Source organism: Sminthopsis crassicaudata, chromosome 2, assembly GCF_048593235.1.
Source record: "Sminthopsis crassicaudata isolate SCR6 chromosome 2, ASM4859323v1, whole genome shotgun sequence".
NCBI classification, from domain to species: domain Eukaryota; kingdom Metazoa; phylum Chordata; class Mammalia; order Dasyuromorphia; family Dasyuridae; genus Sminthopsis; species Sminthopsis crassicaudata.
The window spans coordinates 630,483,469-630,504,350 of NC_133618.1; the positions used below are offsets into that span (position 1 = coordinate 630,483,469).

The window sequence follows — 20,882 nt, forward strand, 5'->3', positions numbered from 1 at the left end:
TGAGACACTATTTGAACTCGAGTGTTCCGGATTCCAGATCCTAAGTTGTTCCCCCACTCCATCCAAGTGCCTCCACTGTGCCCCGGATTTAAATAAGGGAGAGCTTCGGGTCTTACACACTGTGCTAAGTAGTCCTGGGAAGAGTATTGGACCAGGATCCAAACCACCTCCCACTTCCTCGCTATCTGACCACAGACACACTGCACGGTCTTGCTGATCCTCAGTTTCTTTACCTGTAAAATAAGACTAATACCACCTGAATCCCAGAGTTTGCTTTGCACATTTCAAACCACTATGTCCATCTCATTTATTCATCAGCCAACCACTCAGTGAGCATTTATATATACGAAAATGATGATGGGGGAGGGTGTGTTTAGGGAGGACTGGTCTCCACCTTTGGGGTCCGCCTGATCCCCCTGACTCTCACCCACGGCTCCAAGAAGCCACACCCTAGGAAACCTTTTCAACAGACCAGCTAAACCAGGTGGAGGCTAACCAAGGGGTCTCAGACCCTCCGGTGAGTTAGGGGGCGTCTGCCCTAGCATGTAGACTCCCCTTGGAGGAATGGGCAGAGAACTATGTGCTCCAGTGACCACGAAGGCAGGTGGGTTGTGGAGCCCTTGGAGCTTGGCTAGACATCAAAGACTCCAAAGGTCATCGGCTGCATCTGGAATCGTCACCGGCCCCCTTGAGTTCCTCCTGCCCCGATGGTGATGGCTCTGGAAGCACGAGCGAGCTGATGACTCCCTGCAATTTTGCCTCACTTAGATCCAATTTGCTCAGGAAACAAAAGACAGCAGCCTTACTCTTCTACCTTCCTCAAGGTCCCGCGACTATAGGCAAGTGGTGGATACTCTGGGAGCAACCTGGCCATAAGGCTGTCTTCTCACTGGATGCAAAAAGACCACCAGAAGACTTAATGTCAAAGATTATTGTTTCTCTGACCCGGAACAGTTTGTTGTAACTTAAAGGCAAGTTGAGCCAAAACACAATTGGCAACAATGGAACAGAAAAGGAGCAAGTGTCTTGAGAGCTTTGATATAAAACACTGCATTTGTTCATCTGGGTCAGAACATTTGCAGACATCAAGAGTGGTGTCTTGACAAAGATGATGGGGAAATTCAGAAGTTGCTAAATAAAAAATGAGAACTCCACGTGGTTTACCCTCTTTAAGAAGGTAGCATTGAGCTCCATCAAAAATAAAGTACAAATGAAAGAGGGAGATGCAGGATGCTTGGTTCAGTTAGAAGGCAGCTGAATTCAGCTTTATGCTGATAATAACAATCGAAAGTGCTTTTATGATGCCCTGAAGGCTATTTATGGGCCAGATATGTGGTGCATCTTGAACTACTCAGTTCATGTTAATTGGTGATAAAGACATGCTCTTGAGAGAGGGGCTGAACATTTCCGTAATGTTTTTAACAGATTATCAGCAGTCCATGTTGCAGCCATTGACTATCTTAGGTTGAAGTCAATCCCTCTCTAGACACATTTCCAACTGTAAAGGAGATTTTTAATGCTATCAGACTCCTTTCCTGTGGCAAAGCACCCAGTACTGATTCTATTTCAGCTGAGATTTACAAAATGAGGGGTCCATTGTTCATATGAAATCTGCCTGAAATTTCCCAGTTATATGGCAAGAGAAGGTCATCCCCCAGAATCTAAGGATGCCTCCATTGTCCATCTCTCCAAAGATTAAGGAAATAGATTGCCCTGGGACAATCATAAGATGGCAGGGCTGGAGGTTGGGGGTGTCTCTCCCTTAGTCACTGCTGGCAAGACTCTTCCCAGAATCCTCCTTGCTAGAGTGATCCTTCATCTGGAAGACGGTCATCTACCTGAGAGGCAGAATGGCTTCAAAAAGCACCGCCGGACAACTCCAGGAAAACTGCCAAGAGCAGAACTGAGCTCTGCACATAATGAGCCATTGTCTGCCCCCATTGTTGTGTGCCCGTGAAACCCCCACAGTCTACCAGCGCCATGCCAGCAAACCAATCACCTCCACGTGAATTGTCTTAGGGAGACTCACCTGGCTGCAGGAGAAACCAGAAAAGGAGGTTCTTTCTCCAACAAAACTGCCAAGCCCTCCAACGACTGCAGAGAGTGCAGCTCCAATGGGCCGCCGCGTGTTCCGGTGCCATATAGACGCTTGTGTAAAAACTATTTTATGGAGAACTCACCCAAAGTAAGCGCTCATGCGGTGGTCAGAAAGAGCGATACAAGGGCACTCTCAAGGGGGCTCTTAACTTTGGAATTAATTGTATGACACGGGAAACACTGGCACAGGACCTCCCAGCATGGCGTGCCCTCCATCAAAGCAAAGCAGAATTCAGTGTGTCTGACTGTGGCCGATCAGAGCGATCTGAGCTTGGAATACTCTGCCGCAGGTCGGGGACTATAGACCATAAGATATATACAAACGATATCTATATCTATCTATATATCATATGATCATATGGAGTATTGTCCATGTGATACATATAGACTTTATATTTCATATGCATGATACATATAACATTATATGATATATATGGACCATATATGTATACATCATATGATCATATAAGCTATTTGCCCGCATGATATATATGTAGACTATATATATCATATGTGTGACTTGTCATGAATATATGTAATGTATATCATGTACATCATATCGTATGATCATATGGACTTTTATATCCGACCTGCGCCAGAGCATTCCAAGCTCAGATTGATGAGAACTAGATAAGGAGTATCTAAATGAAATTGGGTTTAATTGAGGTCTAGTGGCAGGTTCAGGGTACAGGGAGTCAAATAGAGCTCCCCTGCAACCCCTTTGGATTCGGCTCAAGGTCTAGGAGTGAGTCTGTGGTAAAGGAATTTACAGACCCGAAATTCTAGATGGATAAAAGAGGTTTATTGTGGGGTTTGGAAGTAAGGGTAAAGGTAGAAAGACACCAGGGCCAGGGTTGGTTCTGATGGGCAGGAATCCTTGACATGACCGGTGTAAGGATGCCGTGTTTGGGACCTCTGCAAAGAGTGGACTCCAGTTTTGCCCTTTTTATAATGGGGGCTTTTGGTCATCTGAAGGGGCTCGTGGGTGGAGTCCCAGGTTGTCCTCTGACTTGAGCTTCAGCCAGGGTTAGAATTTGAATAGAATTCAATGGATTTTTAGATAAGCAGGAAACTGTTTGCGCTTGGGGTGGGGGGTGGGAAACCTGAGCAAATCCTTAGAATGGGGGCTGGGACAGTCCAAGTTGGCTCAGATCCCAAGGGGGCTGGGAGAGCCCAGCACGGGGAGGGGGGGGTTGGGAATCAGAAAGGAATCTTAAAGGGACTATAATCCACATCAAGATCACTCTGATCAGCCGCAGTCAGACACACTCTACCTTGACACAGCAATGTCATGAAGGCCCTTGTATGATGGATGCACCTAGTAGGTACCAGATCCAGGGCTGGGAAAGGCAAGGCCCGCCCTGAAGGAGCTCGCTCTCCACTGGGGGATAAGTTACACAGAATGGACTGATGCAGGGAATCTCTGGGCTAAGGCATTAACATTAAGAGGGGCTGGGAGAGGCTTTCTGCCCAGGGCTGGTTTAAACTGCTGGAAGCCAGGAAGCCCGGAAGCAGATTTGAGGCACAGAAGTGGGATACGGGGGCCATGAGAGAGGCTGCTGGGTTGCAGAGGGTCTCATGGGTGTAGGAAGACTTGAGGCACCAAACTCTGGAGAGCTTTAGAAGCCAGAGAGCATTTTATGTTGGCTCCTAAAGGGAGCTCTGGGGTTCACTGATAGAATAACAGTCAGACCTGTGCTGAAGGAAGAACACCCTGGCTCTGCCAAATAATAGACAGAAGTGGGAGACTTAAGGCAAGGAGAGCTCCCAGACTTTTTTTTCCCCAATAATCTAGGCAGAAGGTTGTTAGGATTCTTACAGATGTTATGGGCCAGAACTTGAGACAAGGTCATTTTCTTGGTTCACACCTTTAAAGGAGTTCAAACCTTTGAGGGAGTTTACACCTTTAAAAAGCTCACTCATTGGTCCTTTAAGGAGTTCCCACAAGCCCATTCTCTGGGAGGATAAAAGGAGCCAAGCTTCAGGGGGGGCAGTCAGTCTGTATTGGGTCAAGGAGAGGGCTTCCCGGGAGATTCAGAGCCAGGATTCAGTGGATTCGCAAGTCCAGCAGATTCAGAAGTCTAAAGGAAAAGCCTGCTCATGGACTTCTGGGAAACCCACAATCCCCCTCTCTCAGAGGCAGAGTCAAGATGTCATTCCCACCTCTACCTTCGTGCTGGATGGAGGCTTTGGATTCAGAGGGAGCTAGAGGCTGAACTGGCTGGAGACATTTGGACAAGAGCTCTCTGGGAATCAAGGAGAGAGGAAGGCCTCTAAGAGAGCTAGCGGAGCCCCAAGTGAGGGAGACAAGACGAAGGAGAAAATAAAGAATCTGGAGAAGAAAGACAGTAAAGGACTTTAACTCCTGGCTGTTCCCAGAGAACAATCACGATCTAGAGAAACAGAACATCGCAGAAGGTGATGAGGGTCTGCACTGGGATGGTGGCAGAGAGAGGGGAGAAGTGAAAGGGAGGAATGATGAGAGATGGCAATAGATGGAGAAGTATTGAAAGCACAAACTTGAGTTCACGGCCAGCTTGTCCTTCCCTAGTACAAAGGGGATCCTGGGAATTTTCCAATGGGAGGTAGCTCTTAATTTAAAGATTTAAGTGGCAAAGATATTCTTCCCTCCCCCTTCCAGCTACACCACCTGCTGCTTTGTCATCACAGATGTCATTTAATAGTCCACCTCTAGAAGGGACTGAATAAACATGATTAAGTATTTATGATAAATTAATCACTAATTCAAAGCTGGAGAAGAGCCAGCTTCTAAATGGTAATACCAAGATCTCAGAGCGATCTTTCACAGGAAAAAAAAAAAAGATATATCTTGAAAATTACCGGGAGACAAAAACACATTAAGTAAAAGCACTGATAAGTGTTGTTTAGTTACTGAAACTTGACCTCAAAGTTTTCAATAAGATTGATTGTTTTTCCTGCCATGTTTGTGGAGAGGGAACTTGTGACCATATGTGCACTCACAGCTCATAAGTCTAAAAAGGATTAGGGACAAAGCAGAATCACCAGAAATTTATGAGAGATCACAGGATGATGACCCAAGAGGGAGAAAGAACCTGATTAAGTGGATCAAACCAACAAGTATTTCTTAAGTACCTTCTATATGCATTGTATGGTGTAGCATATAGTGTATAGTATAGACATTGGGGGGACAAAGACAAAACTTCAATAGTTCTCCCCAAAAACTTACAATCTCCCATGCAGACAATATATACATAGACAAGATGTGACAAAATAAACGTAGAACAAGTTTTGAGGAGAGGGCACTAAGGGACTGGTGGGGGGAGAGGTGTCAGGCAAAGTCTCACATAAAAAGGGCACAGGAGATTTTCTTTGGAGATTCTAAGAAGCAGAGGAAAGGAGATAAAATCATCTGGTCCAATGTTCTCATTTTACAGAGGAGGAAAACTGAGGCCCAGAGAAGAAAAATGTCACATGGTTAGCAAGTCACAGAGCTGGGATTCAACTGTAGGTCCCCTGCCTCTAAAATCCAGCATTCTTGCTGGAGATCATGCTCATGAATCAGGAGAGATTATAATACTGTAGAGCTGGAAAGAATCTATTTGCAGTAAGATTCTCTCTTTAAAAAAAAATCTCATTTCCAAGTAATGTTTCGATTCAAATTTATAAAACTAAAAACCATTCCCCAATTCATAAATGGTCAAAGAATATGAGGAAAGAGTTTTAAAGAAAGTAATCAAGCTATCAGCAGCCACATAAAATGCTTCAAGTCACTAATAAAGAGAAGAGCAAATTAAAATAATATTGAGATTTTATCTCATGCCCATCAGATTGGCAAAGATGACAAAAATAAACGACAAATATTGGAGGGGCTCATTAAAATAAGCATGTTGAGAGGCAGTTGATGGATCTGTGAGTTGGTACACTTATTCTGGGGGGGGGGAGAATGGAATTTTGCCATCAAAGTCATTAAACTGTGAACCCCCCCCCATTTAATATAATCCTATTGGGTCTATACACCAAAGAGATCAAAGAGAAAAGGACTCACATGTCCAAAAGAGTGAAACAAGCAGAACCAGGATTACAATGTACACAATAACAGTGAGAATGTGAGGTGATCAATCATGAAAGCCTTGGTTCTTTTCTCAGTGGTTCAGTGACCCAAAGCAATCCTAATAGACTTTGGACAGAAAATGCCATCTACAGCCAGATAAAGAACTAAAGAGGCTGAATGTAAATCAACACATGCTATGTTCACTTTTTTCTGGACTTGCTCTTAAGCCAGAAACTTTTGTGCAACTATCAGGTATCTCCACCAGAAGCTCAAACCCCTCCAAGCCAAACTCATCACACACAGCCTGAAATCTCGAATTCTTCCAGACATCCCTAGTAGGTGTTTGACTGTTGTTGATTTTTTAATCTGAATTTCTTTTTATGGCAAGGCCATCCTGCCAAGAACTCAGGGAAGAAACTAAAATTGTCTTTAAAGTTCTCCTATTTCTCTCCATCCAATAATCACCAAGTCTTGTCAATCCTACAATCAACTATTCAATAAACAAATTGAGTACTTGTTAACTGTAGTGGGTCAGATGCTGGGAATGCTAAAATCTCACATGTCTGTCCCCTGTTCTATCACCCTCTCTGGTTTAGGGTACTACATTTGGCCTAGTTGTAAATGTCTCCTGTACTGGGGGCCTCCCTGCCAGTCTCTCCTACAGTCCTGATGCATAGGGCATTTATGCCATGCTCTTATTAGAAAACTTGAGGAGTTCCCTTTGCCCAATGGATAAAGCTTCTTGGCATAGCATTCAAAGCCCACCATGATCTGTCCTCAACTTACTTTTTAGGAGCTTAATGAGCCCCCCTCAGAGCTGCCACATGATTATTCCTTGATCCTGCTTCCTGCCTTTTTTTTTTTTAGTTCTGCCTACATCCTGCCCTCAGGTAGTAACCTGGGACTGACATATCAATCCAGCCAGCTCAGAGTACTCTCATATTCTCTCTTTTCCTCTCCTCTCTCCTTCCCCCTTTTCCTCTTTCCCTATCTTTTGCTCCCTTCCCCTCTATCTCACCTCTGTCTCTCCATCTTTTCCTCTTCTCCTTTTCTTTCTCCCTTTCTCTCTTTCCCTCTGTTCCTTTCTTCCGTCCTTCCCTCCCTTCGTTTTCTCTTCTCTTTTCTTCTCTCCCAATCTCTCCTTCTTTTCCCCCTCCCAACTTGAAATCTTTCATTTCTACCTCTCATGTAGGATTATATTGAATAAATGAGCAAATATATTTATTAGACCTTACTATGTGCAAACCACTAAGGAGACAAATAGAAATTATCTTCTTGAATGGCAGCATGAAGCAATCAAATTATAATTTAGTTTAACTGTGACCTTGTGTGAGGAGCCTGGAATAGGAACACAAAATCGTTCCCCAGCCCCCTGTAAGCCTGAATCTTATTGCCAGGGAGAGGAGGAGAAACATCTCCTATACCAGTAAACCCAAGGCCATTTGAGGAGACAGCAATAACATTGGGTGGGGGAGAATAAGAGGGCCCTTGAGAAGAGCCTTGAAGACAGACTAGGAGCAGAGGCAAAGTTCAGGAGGAAGCATAGTCCCAAAATGGAGAATTTCTTCTGCCAGGAACACCCAGAGAGGCCTGTGTCACAGAGAGGAACCCGATCAAGACTGATGCCTGAGTTCAAATCCCGGCCTGTGTGGACAAATGGATGGAGGCCAGAGATGGGTTCAGTCTGGGCAGATTGGCAAGTTCTCAAGTAAAAATCACATGAAATGAGACTGGAAAAGTGGCCTGAAGGCAGCTTGTCAAAAGCTTAGTGGACCAGGCTGGAAACTGGAGAAACTGAAGATTTTTGAAGGGAGTCAATTGTCAAGAAACATGGAAAAGCATTTATTAAGCTCCTACTATATGTCAGGACTGTGCTAAACACCAGGGATATAAAGAAAGGCAAAAGGTGGACCCTCGAGGAGCTCCCAGTGCCCCTGGGGAAGGGGAAGGGACAGGTAAACAAAGCACTGCGCACAAACAGGCCCTCCAACAGTCAGAGTAAATTGGAGCTGACAGATGGCAGGCAGCAGCATTAAGGGACATCAGGACGGGCTTCCTGAGAAGCGATGTAAGCCGACACTTGAGGGAAGCCAAGCAGGCTGGGAGTGATGAGGAGGGAGGGCATTCTGGCCGGCAGGAAAAAAAAAAAACAACAACTCATTTAGTCAGGAAAGGGAGAAGCTGGAGGCTGCATCAGCCTCTCACTCTCTGAGTACCTGGGATTGATTTCTTCTCCGGATCTCAGCATCCTTTCCATGAAGAGTTTGGACCAGATGGTCCCTAAGGGGGGTCCCTTCTAGTTCTAGACCCGACCCCAATCCTAATCTAGATATAGAAGATCTGGCTTTAGGGCCCAACTTTGACTCTTGCTGGCTGTGAAATCATGAGCAAATCATTTTGCTTATTTTCTTATCCGTAAAATGGGTCTAATATTACTTTTACACACAGGATCATTGTGAGAAAAGGGCCAAAGGAAGCCATTTTGTCATTGTAACTGAAGTCAGTGAATGAAGGTCAGTCATTGTACTTCCATCTTCCTGATGATGACATTCTCTCCTTGAGATCAGTATCCAATTCTAGATCTTGTACAGCCCCTGGATCAATTCATTTTACTGAATATTACTGTGTATTGCTTATCACCATCTAGGGGAGGACCCGGTGCAACAATCAGACACTAAATTACAATAATCAGACATTAGTTAAATTATAATAATCAGACATTAATTTACAATCATTGGATTTATTAAATACCCCCAATAACAGATCCCACGTGAATGGCAATCTCTTGGCTGGTGACAACATCTCTCCCCCTTTTCATTGATCTATTAGCTATCATCCCATCGCTGTGAATCAGTTCCTAGAAACAACACAATGGAAGGACAAGTCTTAGACTGAGCGCCAGTCCCTTCTTGCTCATTCCCTGACCCTGAACAAGCGCTGTCCCCTCGCCAAGCCCGTCTCTTCCTCTGTAGGATGATCAGGGAATTGGACCACAGCTAGGTGAGGAATTGCTTCCAGGCCCAAGAACTTTAAGTGGATGTTCTCTCACTTCCTCCTGCAGGAAAGAATCCTGGCTCCTGTGTTTGTGTGACTGGTCGGTCTGTTTACCTTCATTTGCCTCTGTTGTCATGGAGCAATCTGGCTGTAGCTGAACGTGTGAGCCAGCTGATTATCCGACGTGGGGAAGCAGGGGAGGGCACGGCGGGCAGCCATTTCAGAGGAGGACCCCAGCCTCCCTCACCCCTGGCTGAGAGAGCCCTTGTCAAGGGGAAAAGTCCTCTCTTTCCCCTCCCCCTGGGGACCCTCATTCAAGGGAAATCAATGCAGTGGCAGCCCAAGGCAAGCCTGGACAAGAGTCACTGCCCATGTAAAGGGGAGTATGTTGCCAACTGCAGCAGCCCCCAGCTCTCCCAAACGGGCTTCACTCTAGAACTTGCCAGTGTTGACCTTTGTTACCCTGGCAACCAAAGGAGCCTTGGGCAACAGCAACTCTGAAGCCCCCATTCTGCGCAGCAGTTCTGGACCTCAGGAGGTATGACACCGATACTGGCACAGCCATCGATTTTCTAGGACATTTTATCATTATGGTGATTTTATGAATCAAATTAGACACAAACGGAGGAAGAGAAGTGCCCTGGAGAGAGGAGGAGAGATGAAAAGAAATGCTTCTTGCTTTTAAAATTGTTTTATGGAGGGCAAAAGGACAGACGGCATTGAGCAAGCTAGCGAGGGACATAAGCTCAGGAGAACAAATCACAGACGTCCTCATTGATCATTCCGTCCTCTTTTACCCAACTGTCTGTACGTCCTGGAGCTCCCAGAGTTAGGAGTAATTATGAGAACACAGGTAAAAAAATGCTCTTCACAGTAACTCCAGTCTCCTCCAGCAGGATCCAAAAAAAAGGGACAGGAGGACTGGAGTCAGTAATGAGAGAATTTAGGATTCGTATCCTACTCTCTGTCTCCAAATCCAGGTCTCTTCCGAGTACTAGTTAATCTGATATTCTGGTTGCTGAATTTATTCGTCCCTTCAAAACCATCTCTTAAGCATCCAGCACGTGCAAAATTCTGTGCTAGGCACTGAGTCTGGTATTCCCAAACTCTACAATTAATTTGTAATTATTGGGGGGAGGGTCTGTGGGGCCTCCTAATAGATTACTAATTCTTCAAGAGCAGAAGCTATTTCATTTTCATCTTTTCATCTTTTCATATTGCTGAGCACATAGTAAGCACTGAATAAGTGCTAACCCACTGAACTCAGATGAAATAAGGCTTCTGGCCACTTCCTAGTATACCATTCATAGACTACCAGTCTCCAAAGAATTAGAAGATCTAAAAAAGGCACTTGAAATTAATGAACATGAATCTTGCTTGGAGAATTCCAAAACTTTGATTCTCAAAAGTGTTCGTCATTATCTCTCAAAGCAGAGCTGCATTTATCATACTGCAGCTCTGCGGGGGGTGATGGCCATCGAAGACCCCTGGTTACCAGGAAGAGGTTGGCAGAGCAAGGACCAGACCTTTGTGCCTACGGTCTGGAAGAGCCGAATTTAAGTCCTAACGTAGACACTTTGTCAGTCTGGGCAAGTGTCTCTGTCTCTGTCTGTCTGTCTGTCTGTCTGAGTTTCCTCATCTGGGGATAATGGGGCTCTCCCTCCCTCCTTAGGGTGTTGTGAGGATCAAATGACCTAATGTAGTAGGGAACTTGGCAAACATTAAGTACTGCAAGAATGCCAGCTATCATTACTACTAACTACTACTACTACCACCATCACCACCCACACCGCAACTACTCTCACTATTTCTACTAATACTACTACTGTTTACCACTATTCTCCCACCATTATCCCCACTACCCTTACTACTACTACTACTACCATTACCATCACTATCTTACCACCACCACCACCATTACTACTAGTACTAGTACTACTATTACTACTATTAGTAGTACTATTACTACTACTACTGTTACTAGTAGTAGTAGTAGTATTACATCATCATCACCACTACAACGTAATTACTATCTCTACTACAACAACAACAACTACTACTACTACTACTACTACTGCTGCTGCTGCTATTATCACTACTACTACCATTACCATCACTATCTTACCACCACCACCACCACCATTACTACTAGTACTAGTACTACTATTACTACTATTAGTAATACTATTACTACTACTACTGTTACTACTAGTAGTAGTAGTGGTATTATTACTATCATCATCACCACTACAACTGTAATTACTACCTCTACTACAACAACTACTATTACTACTGCTGTTGCTATTATCACTACTACTACCATTATCATCACTATCATTACTACTACCACCATTACTACCACTACTACTATTACTACTACTATTACTGTTACTACAACCATTACTACTATTACTACCACCATCATCACCACTACAATTACTTCTTTTGCTACAACTACTATTACTACTACTACTGCTACTATTACTATCATCATCATCACCACAATTATAATTACTTCTACTACTACTATTGTTACTACTATAACCACTACTACTACTACCATCACCACCACTACTACTACTATTCTTGCTACTACTACTACTACTGCTGTTGCTACCAGCACTACTACCATTACCATCACGACCACTACTATCACCACCACTACTACTATTACTACTACTACTACTATTACAATCACCATTAATTCTATTACTAGTTTGCTATATTCACCACACAGACTCACTTTTGCTTCTCACCTTCATGCACTGGACCTTCTTACCCTGTCCAGTTTCCTCCCAAGAAGGTGGGGTGGAGGAATGGGGGTAGGAAGGTGGATTAGAGCAGTGTAGTGTCAAACTCAAATAGAACTGATGGCCACTAAACAGGATCCCCAGGAGCTACAACAGGATTTTAAAATGCTTTATTGTATTTTTATTTATTTCACTAAATGGTTCATAATTATATTTTAATTTGTGTTAGTGGCTACCAGCCTTGTGTGAGAGAGACATCCCTCAATCAGAGATCTGCAAGGCTTCTCCCAACTCTAAATCACGAACTTATCTTTGCTTTCACAAGAGAACATGGCTCACAATGGTACAAAAAGTAGATCACAAGATCTCCAAAAGGCAGGGGCTGTTTTATGTTTACCTTTGTATTCCTGGGAACAGAAAATAGAGCCCTTTACAGAATAGGTCAATCAGTCAAAAACATTTATTAAGAACCTACTATGTGCCAAGCACCAGGGACACAGAGAAAGGCAAAAGACAATCCCTGCTCAGGAAGGAGTTCCTAGACTAGTAGGAGCCACATGCCAACATCTATGGGCCAACAAAGTAGAGGCGGGGTAAATGGGAGATGATCAACAGAGAGAAGGCATTAATATTAACTGGAACACAAAGGCTTCTGGAGAAGGTGAGATTTAACCAGCCTTGGGAGGAGTCCAGGGAAGCCAGGAAGAAAGCATTCCAGACATGAGGGATACTCGCTGTGTCTTCAGAGTAGAAAGGTTATCTATCATTCCTGGAGTGCCGAGTACCAGGAAATGATTAAGGTTTGAGGACTCTGGAGAGATGGTGGGGAGAAGGAGGGAGAGTCATGGGGGGATGGGTTTTGAATTCCAAACAATCATGTTTTATCCTCTGTATTTCAGGAGCCAGGGGCTTGGGAATGGGGGTTTGACATGGTCAGATCTGTGCATTAAAAAGACCAGTAGATGGAGTAGAGGAAGGGCTTCACTGGGGAGAGACTAGAGACAGACCCAGTTGCAGATTACTGCACATGGCTGTGTACGATCCGATGAGGATGCACCTGGATGGTGTCAGGTCTGAGAAGAGAAGGGGGTGCACATGGAACGTGGAAGGTAATGCACCATTGTGGAAGGGTTTGGCAAGTGACGGATATTGGGGTGGGTGGAATATGAATAGATAAGAGTTGAAAGCCTGGGTCACTGTCCCAAAAAGAAGGGTCATTTGGGGTTTTGAACATGCTGATACTAGACATCTCTAGGACATAATTTGGGGTGTCCAAGGGGAGAAGCGAGTCGAGGTCAGCAGAAGTGTTAGGGTTGGAGAAGTAGACTGGAGGAGAATCAGCACAGAGATGGTCATGAAATCCAAGTCTAAATGAAATCCTATCGAGGTGAAAGGGGACTCAGGACAAAAGCTGAAGGGACACCCACGGAGAGCAAGTGTATCGTGGACGGAGATCCAGTAAAGGAAACAGAGCAGTCAAGCACAAAAGGAGGATGATAGAGCAGAGAAGGAGGCTGCAGAGAGGTCACAAAGGCTGAGGATTGGGGAAAGGCCATCAGACCTGACAGCCAAGCAATCACTGACAATTGTTGTTCATTCGTGACCGACTTTGTGATCCCATTTGGGGTTTTCTTGGCAAAGACACTGCCACTCCTTCTCCAGCTCATTTTACAGATGAGGAAACTGAGGCAAAGAAGGAGTGACGACTTGCCCAGGGTCACACTGTTAGGAAGCGTCTGAGGCCAGATTTGAATTCAGGAGGAATCTTCCAGACTCTAGACCTGGCACTATCTCTTTACCACCTAGCTGCCCCATCCCTGGCAACCATTTAATGCAACACCAGTGCAGTTCCAAAGAATCTATGACGAAAAATGCCATCCATCACTAAAGGGACAACTGAGGAACTCAAGTGCAGATTGAAGGAAAGTTTTTTCACTTTGTGTTTCTTCTTCTGGTGACACTTTTTTTTTTGCAACATGGCTAATGGAATTTTTTTTTTTTGCTTGACTTCATGTGTATAATTGATATTTTGCTTACTTTCTCAAATTAGGAGAAGAAATCAAAGAGAATATTTGGTATTTGGAACTCAAAAAAATTGCAAATGTTAAAAAGAGAGAACACTGATAACTTTGGAGAGAGCAGGTTAGGTTGAATAACGAGGCCAAAAGCCAGACAATAGAGAGTTTAAAAAGAGAAAGGAAGTGGCCACACTTAATTGTAGATAACGTTTTCAAGAGTTTTGCCACAAAAGTGGTAGTGTGGGACAACAGCAAACCAGGAGGGGAAAATCAAGAGAAGGGAGTTTTTGAGGATGGGGAAGAAATTAGCACGTTTGTAATCAGTAGGGAAGCAGCCAACCAAAGAGAAAAGAAAGGCCAAAGAGATGGGACAAGATGGGAGGCAACAGGCTGGAATGGGATCCTCTTGTGCATTTCTCTTTTTTAATTCTCTACTATCTGACTTTTGACTTCATTATTCCACCTAACCTGCTCTCTCCAAAGTTATCAACAATCTGTTTTTAACATTTGTAATTTTTTTTTAGAGTTCCAGTGCCTTGGCAAGGAGAAGGGCCACATCACCCTGTTAAGACATGAAATAGTGGCAGAAGGTACATGGGAGATGGGAGCTGAGAGTAAGAAAGGAAGCTCTCAACAAATGGGCTCAAATCAAAATCAGGCAAGATTTTTAACTGAGAGGGTGGTGGAGGAGAAGCCAAGAGAGATTTAAAGAGGAATGACAAGGCTTGGAAAGCTGCTGTGGTGAGGAGAGTAATACACTCATTAGGGAAATGTCAAAATTGCCCAATTGGGACTCCATAACATGAACTTATGTGGATCCACTCAACATGGTTTTGTGATTTTCTCCAGCTTCCTTGGGCAGCACTTGAATAAGAGCAACAGTAGCAAATAGTGGGAGTCATCCAAAGCAGGGCTGGATGGGACAAAATTGGTGATAGGCTAAGGGTGTATGGGAGAAGGCGGCAGTATAGAGTTAAACTGATTCATGGCGGGGGGAGTCAAGGAGAAGAAAGTAAATAATGTAGCCAGAGCAGAGGTGATGGCCTAATAAAGAAGTAGCCAAGGAAGTGGAAGTCCCAATGAAGATGAACAGGGAGAATTGGGAGTTGCAAGGCAATAAAATGTTGAATTACATTCAAAATTCTCTCTTGCTCCCCTCAGCTTTTCTTGGTCTTCCTAGCCGGCAATAGCCAAGATGCCTCCTGAGGTTACTTTTTTGTGTCACTGGTGACGTGGTTCTTTGCCCAGGGCTGAGCACAGAGGAAGCAGCTAATAAGGACATGATGTTCTAAGGATGGATTACTGGGAAGTAGCTGACCTCTCCCATCACTGTCAGAGTTTTGGAGTCTCCCACCTTGGCCGGTGACTTTGCCTCTGAGTTATTCCCTTCCCTAAGCCCCAATCATCTTGCATAATCCAGAGCAGTGTCTTTTCCCCTGTTGGAAGTCAAGGGACTTGCCAGTGAATGGCAAGCTCAGAATGAGTCAAGGTGTGGATAAGGGTTCCCCAGAGGGCAGCCTCAATGATATTACCCCCCTGTGCAGCAGGGCTCAACTCCAGGGCGCCATTTGTCATAGACCCAATTCTCTGCCAATCTAGGGAAGACTATGAACACCTGAAAATAATGGATTTTTTTTAATAACTGAAGGAATGTTAAATTTCAGTTAGAAATAAATTTTTTACCTATTCAAATTCATGGATTCCTTGAAACCTAGTCACTGACCTGAGTGAACCCTTGCTTTAATATTCCAGAACAAGCCCCAAGATTCAGCTTAAAGCCCTGTTATGATCCCATCCTTGCCCTATTCTGAATAGGGAATCTGAATACGGGAATAGAGTTAAAGATCTGGAAAGGGACTTGGAGGTTTCATCCAACCCCCTCTTTCTGGAAGGGAAATGACAGCCCCGAGTGGGGAAAGGATTGGTCCAGGGTCACCCAGCTTATGCATGTGGCTGAGCTAGAATCTGGATCCAGGCCACTGAGGCTCCTGTCTCACTTTAACCATTACCTGTGTGAGACTGAGACATTCACCATCTACTCCCGAGCCTCTGCCTCCCCCTCTGCCAAATGAATTGGCTTTAATCAGGTCCTGTCAGGTCTTTTCCAGCTACAAAGGCCTCTCTGACAACCATACTCCCTCAATTTAAAATTTGGCTCATCTTATGGCCTCAGACTTATCTCTGACATGAGGGGCCTGGAGGGCCATGGCAGCAAGAGGCAAGATCTGCATGTTCTACGGACTTCCAGCATGGCCCAGTGCAGCCTCGAACATGCTAGGTGCTTAATAAATGTGTGCTGATTGACTAATCAAAAGCCCCACAATCAGAACTAGCTACTGGGTGATGAATTCCGTGGCCAAGCCAGTGAATTTAACAGGCTGGAAAAAAAAAAAACCATGGCTCAGGATTAATAAACACACCTAGAGTGGAAGAGTACTCCATGTCTGATGGAAATACACTATGAATGACAGGAAGAAGGAACTGGAAGGCAGCACATGTGTCCGACACAAAAATCTGCCCCCCAAAAATGATTATTCCAGAGGACAGAAAACTGGTCACTTACTTGGGAATCATTTCACAACCAACCAGCTGTGCAGCCAGATCATCCACTCTTTAAATGATCAAGATGAGAGGACATCGCATCAACCCCCAATCCTAACAGTTCCACCTGGTCTATTTTAAACAAGATGGGTAAGAAAATAAGAGATAGAGTCCAATAATCATTATGAGTTAAATTTATCTGAAATAAAGCAGTCACAATGAGGCGGCGAGGAGGCTCCAAATACCTTCTCGGCCAACAAATGGGGGGTCTTTGCAAGCAGAGATGAGGGAGCAATACTGGTTTCAAATCCAACTTGTATACAACAGCATGAAAAAGGACAGCTTACAGCTTTTCAAGATTATGGAGAGTACCGAGTGTTTTTCTAAGAGGTATTAGTAGGAGGAAGGAAAAAGAAAACACTTGATGTGAGAGATCCAAGAGAATTTTAAGAGAATATGCAGATCACAGTGAGATGACAAAAAAAAAAAAAGGAAATAGAAACACTTGGTAGAATTTCTTTGTTGTGGTTGAATCGTGTCTGACCCTTAGTGATCCCATTTGGGGTTAATCCTGGAGTGGTTCATTTCCTTCTCCAAGGCATTTTACATAGAAGGAAACTGAGGCAAACAGGGTCACATAGGTATTACGTGTCTGAGGCTGGAGATGAATTTCCTGACTCCATGTCTGGTGTTCAATCTACTATCCTGAGCATTTCTACAGCTGCTGTACCATAAATAAGAGCAGAACAAATATCCCTAAGCTCCATCTCTCTATGGGAATCTGGGAGTCCAGCTGGGCCTGAAATGCAGACTGAATTGTCTTGGAGGCATGATTTTAAAGGCACCCAGGGACCAATTTTTAAAAGTCAGGGTGACAAGATTCTAGAAAAAAAGATCACACACAACACAGCCCTGTCTTTATATAACATGCAGTCCTGGAATCAGGGGATTAGATTTTCTCTCAATCTTCATGTTCTCAGTGCCTAGAACAAGGCTTCAAACATAGCTTGTTGAATCTTTTTTTAAAAAAAGTTAAGACAGTAAGAATCCATACATATATCTTATCTCAATGAAATCTTGATAAGAATAGCCAATAAATCAATCCATGCATTAAGGACATCCTTTCAAGAAAATGCTTTATTTTTTGTTTTACACCATTTTCCCCCTTAAAGTTCCCCACCCAGGCCTTGCTCTCACATCTTTCCTTAAAACAAAACATTTAAAGCAAAGATAACTTATATAATGGCATCTGACAATGTGTATCCCAAATTCCACTTCTGCAATTCCCCCATCCTCAGTCCCTTCATTCTCTACTGAAAGGAAAAAAGGTATTTCAAATTCAGTATATCCTTGGGGGAAAAAAAACCCAGGGTTTTCAGAAGCTTTTCTGTTGCTGACCACACCTTCACAGTCCATATAAACTAAGCTCTAGCTGTATTGTTTGATTTCAAATGAGCATCTGCTTCAGTGGAATTGTAATCTTCCAAGATTTCGTCTTAGATCTTTCCCATAAATGCACTAAAAGATTTCTTGATAAAAGCAGTCACAGAGATAACTTGGTTCTATGAGTATGATCAATATCAAAGCATAAAACAAGGCAAAAATTCCCCAAACTTGTTTGCTGACATGGAAGATGTCACACACCGAGTCCATATGAACAAAAGGTTACCTGTAGAGAATGAGATTCACTCATGCTCTTAATGTTTTCATAGAGCACCAGAACCTCTTCCAACTAAAAAGGGATCAGCCTAGTAACCCACACAGGAGAAAAATCAAATTGATGAAAAATGCATGTCGTCCAGCTTATGATATGCAATTGAGTGGGCCGCCCCATCGGTGTGGACAGACATCACAGATGGGCAAATTACTGAGACAAACCGAACAGAGGGACAGTGGGTAGAACATATTTGTTTGTACAGTAAGATGCTTCCAAGCTACTGTCTTCCCCCAAGTCCACATCTGTTTAACACTGATATTCTCCCAGTGATGCTCAGTGACTACAGATCACAAAAACAACTGGACAAGGGACTCTGTGTGGCAAGCACTGAAAGTCACCTCAGAAAATAAAACTTTTTTACACTCATTGTTCAGTCAATGCTGGGACTCATTTTAGAATCTACCAGTTTGTGCAATTAAATCAAATCCCATTTCAAGAAAGCAGAGCCAATACCAAATTAGAAGAAATGGTGAATATGAGAAAATAGCCGCTGCATACAATCCTAATAGCTCCAATCTGACCCCCTGGCTGTTCTGTTGATTCAGTCCCAGTCCCATTTGGAGTTTTGTTGGCCGAGATTCTGGAATAGCTTGCCATTTTCTTCTTTGACTCATTTTACAGATGAGAAAACTGAGGCAAATAGAATTAAGAACCTTGCCCAGGAATTCTGGGCTGTTTGCTATAAAACAACAGAGCTTAGGCCTACTTTAGAACTCCCACCTAATTATCATCTGGGCCAAGGGAGTCAAATTCAAGAAACAATCCTACAAGTTGACAAAAAAACACAAATTAACATTTTCTTTGTTTTAATAAATTTTTATTTTGCTAAGCATTTCCCAATTACATTTTACAATCAGGATTGTGTGCTGGCTGTGAGTTTGACCCCTCTACAAAAAACTCTTTCCTCTAAGATTTTCTTACATAGACTCTATATGTAAATCATCTATGTACACAGCTGTTTTCCCTGTGGTCTCCCCATTGACAAATACCACATTGGCTTCCTGTGTACCCTCATCCCTCAGAGTGAAAATCTGGCACACAGCAAGTGATTAATAAATGATTAACTGGCTGATTGGGGGTGGTTGTTCTGCCTCCACCCTGCAGCACCATAACAGGATTGTGGCTCAGCAACATCAGTCTTTAAAGGCTACTTTTCAAAATTCTTTCCCAGAATTCTAGGCCCAATTGTCCCACACTTAAGGTGAAGTAGCTAGAGGAAATTGCTGGGCCTTTCAGATTCCTTCGTCCAATAAGCCTGGCAATCTATCCATTCTACCTCCTTTCTGAGTTTTGGAGCATTAGGGGGGAAGGATGGTTACAGGAGCGATGTGCTGCAAGGGATCTTTGGTGGGAGAAGGAGCAGGAATCAGGGCAATGAAACCTCCCCTCCCCCATCTGACAGGCAAAGGTGGCCCAGAACCAGAGGTAACCCACTTGTGACACAGTCCCCAAGTCCAGAGCAACAAGGCAGAAACCAGAACCTAAAGGAGTCTCTCTGACTTCCCTGGCCAATGGAAAACTGTAGGAAAATGTTTGGGTTTTTTTAGTTTCAATTTTTTTTCTCTCCATATCTGTCAGTTAATGTGTGGAGCTCCCCAGGGATGCCCCTTTTCTACCAATATCGATATAGGCACTTTCTCTACAGTTGAGACTTAAAAATTGGCTGGCTCATGGAGAGATTAAGTGATTGTTTCTCTAGCAGGCTGTAACCTTCCTGCTCGGAGGCCAGCTCTATCCACTACACCATGCTGCCTCTCCTTAAAACAAGTAGATAATTTCTTCTAAACCCCACAGTGTTCTCTCTGTAGAGCTCTTTCAACCAGCTGGCCAAATCAACTCACCATTCCACTCCACCTACCACCAGGTTCCACTATAAAGATCATGGGAACCAAGGGGTGTGTGTGTGTGTGTATAGATCCTACCAGTTAACTATTATGGACACACAAACTCTCTCTCTCTCTCTCTCTCTCTCGTCTCTTTCTCTGTCACTGACTTGTCTTCTGACTCTCTCTGTCTCTCTGTCTCTCTCTCTCTCTGTCTCTCTCTCTCTCTCTCTCTCTCTCTCTCTCTCTCTCTCTCTCTCTCTCTCTCTCTCTCTCTCTCTCTCTCTCTCTCTCTCTCATCTTCTCTCTCACACACACAATCAAAGGAAAAACTAAGGGGACTACTAAGGGGACTAACCTAAATCAGAAATGCACAAAAGGAGAAAGGCATACTTTCTCCTAGAATGTTAAGCGGATGTCAACAACTACCACCAGTCCCCTAAAGAAACTGTTTTTTGGTTTCAGATCAGCCTGGGGCTGAGCTGGGAGTTAAACTGTTCCTAATTCTGTTTCTATTTGATAACACTTAGCTTAGGGGCCACTTTCCATCCGCCCTTTTAACCCCATATTTCACTTCCCAAGACCCGGGGTAGTCTTGCTGTGGGGTGATTCTGAACTCTTCGGGGACAAAGGCAAAATTCAGAGTGCTCCAGATGTTCCTGAGCTGCAATCTCTCAAATTTGGACCATGATGGAACTATGTTTAAAAAAAAAAAAATCCACATTTTGCTCTAAATAAATAATCAACTACTTTGTCTCTTTTCTGGGAGCAAATAGTTGTGAACTGCTCAGGGATGACCAGCTGCTAAATGATACCTCTTCTCCTGGGCCTGGAAACCAGAATTCCTGGATCTTTCCTTTATTCACCTAGGCTCTCTCTCAGGTGTGGGGACTATTTTTCTGATACAGA

At 43.8% G+C, this 20,882-nt stretch overlaps 2 long non-coding RNA genes across 2 annotated transcripts in view; one reads left to right on the forward strand and one right to left on the reverse strand.

Moving 5' to 3' along the window:
• LOC141558764 (uncharacterized) overlaps positions 1 to 15,584 on the forward strand; it is a 21,558-nt gene extending 5,974 nt beyond the window's left edge. Inside the window, exons 2-3 of the long non-coding RNA XR_012487137.1 lie at positions 9,192 to 9,662; positions 15,054 to 15,584. This is a non-coding gene — a long non-coding RNA (uncharacterized LOC141558764). The remainder of the gene's footprint in view (positions 1 to 9,191; positions 9,663 to 15,053) is intronic.
• On the reverse strand, positions 8,855 to 9,553 carry LOC141558763 (uncharacterized). The gene is made up of 2 exons (XR_012487136.1): positions 9,239 to 9,553; positions 8,855 to 8,987 (listed from the first exon to the last, which is right to left on the reverse strand). It is a non-coding gene; the product is annotated as an uncharacterized LOC141558763 (long non-coding RNA).
• Positions 15,585 to 20,882: the final 5,298 nt, after the last annotated feature.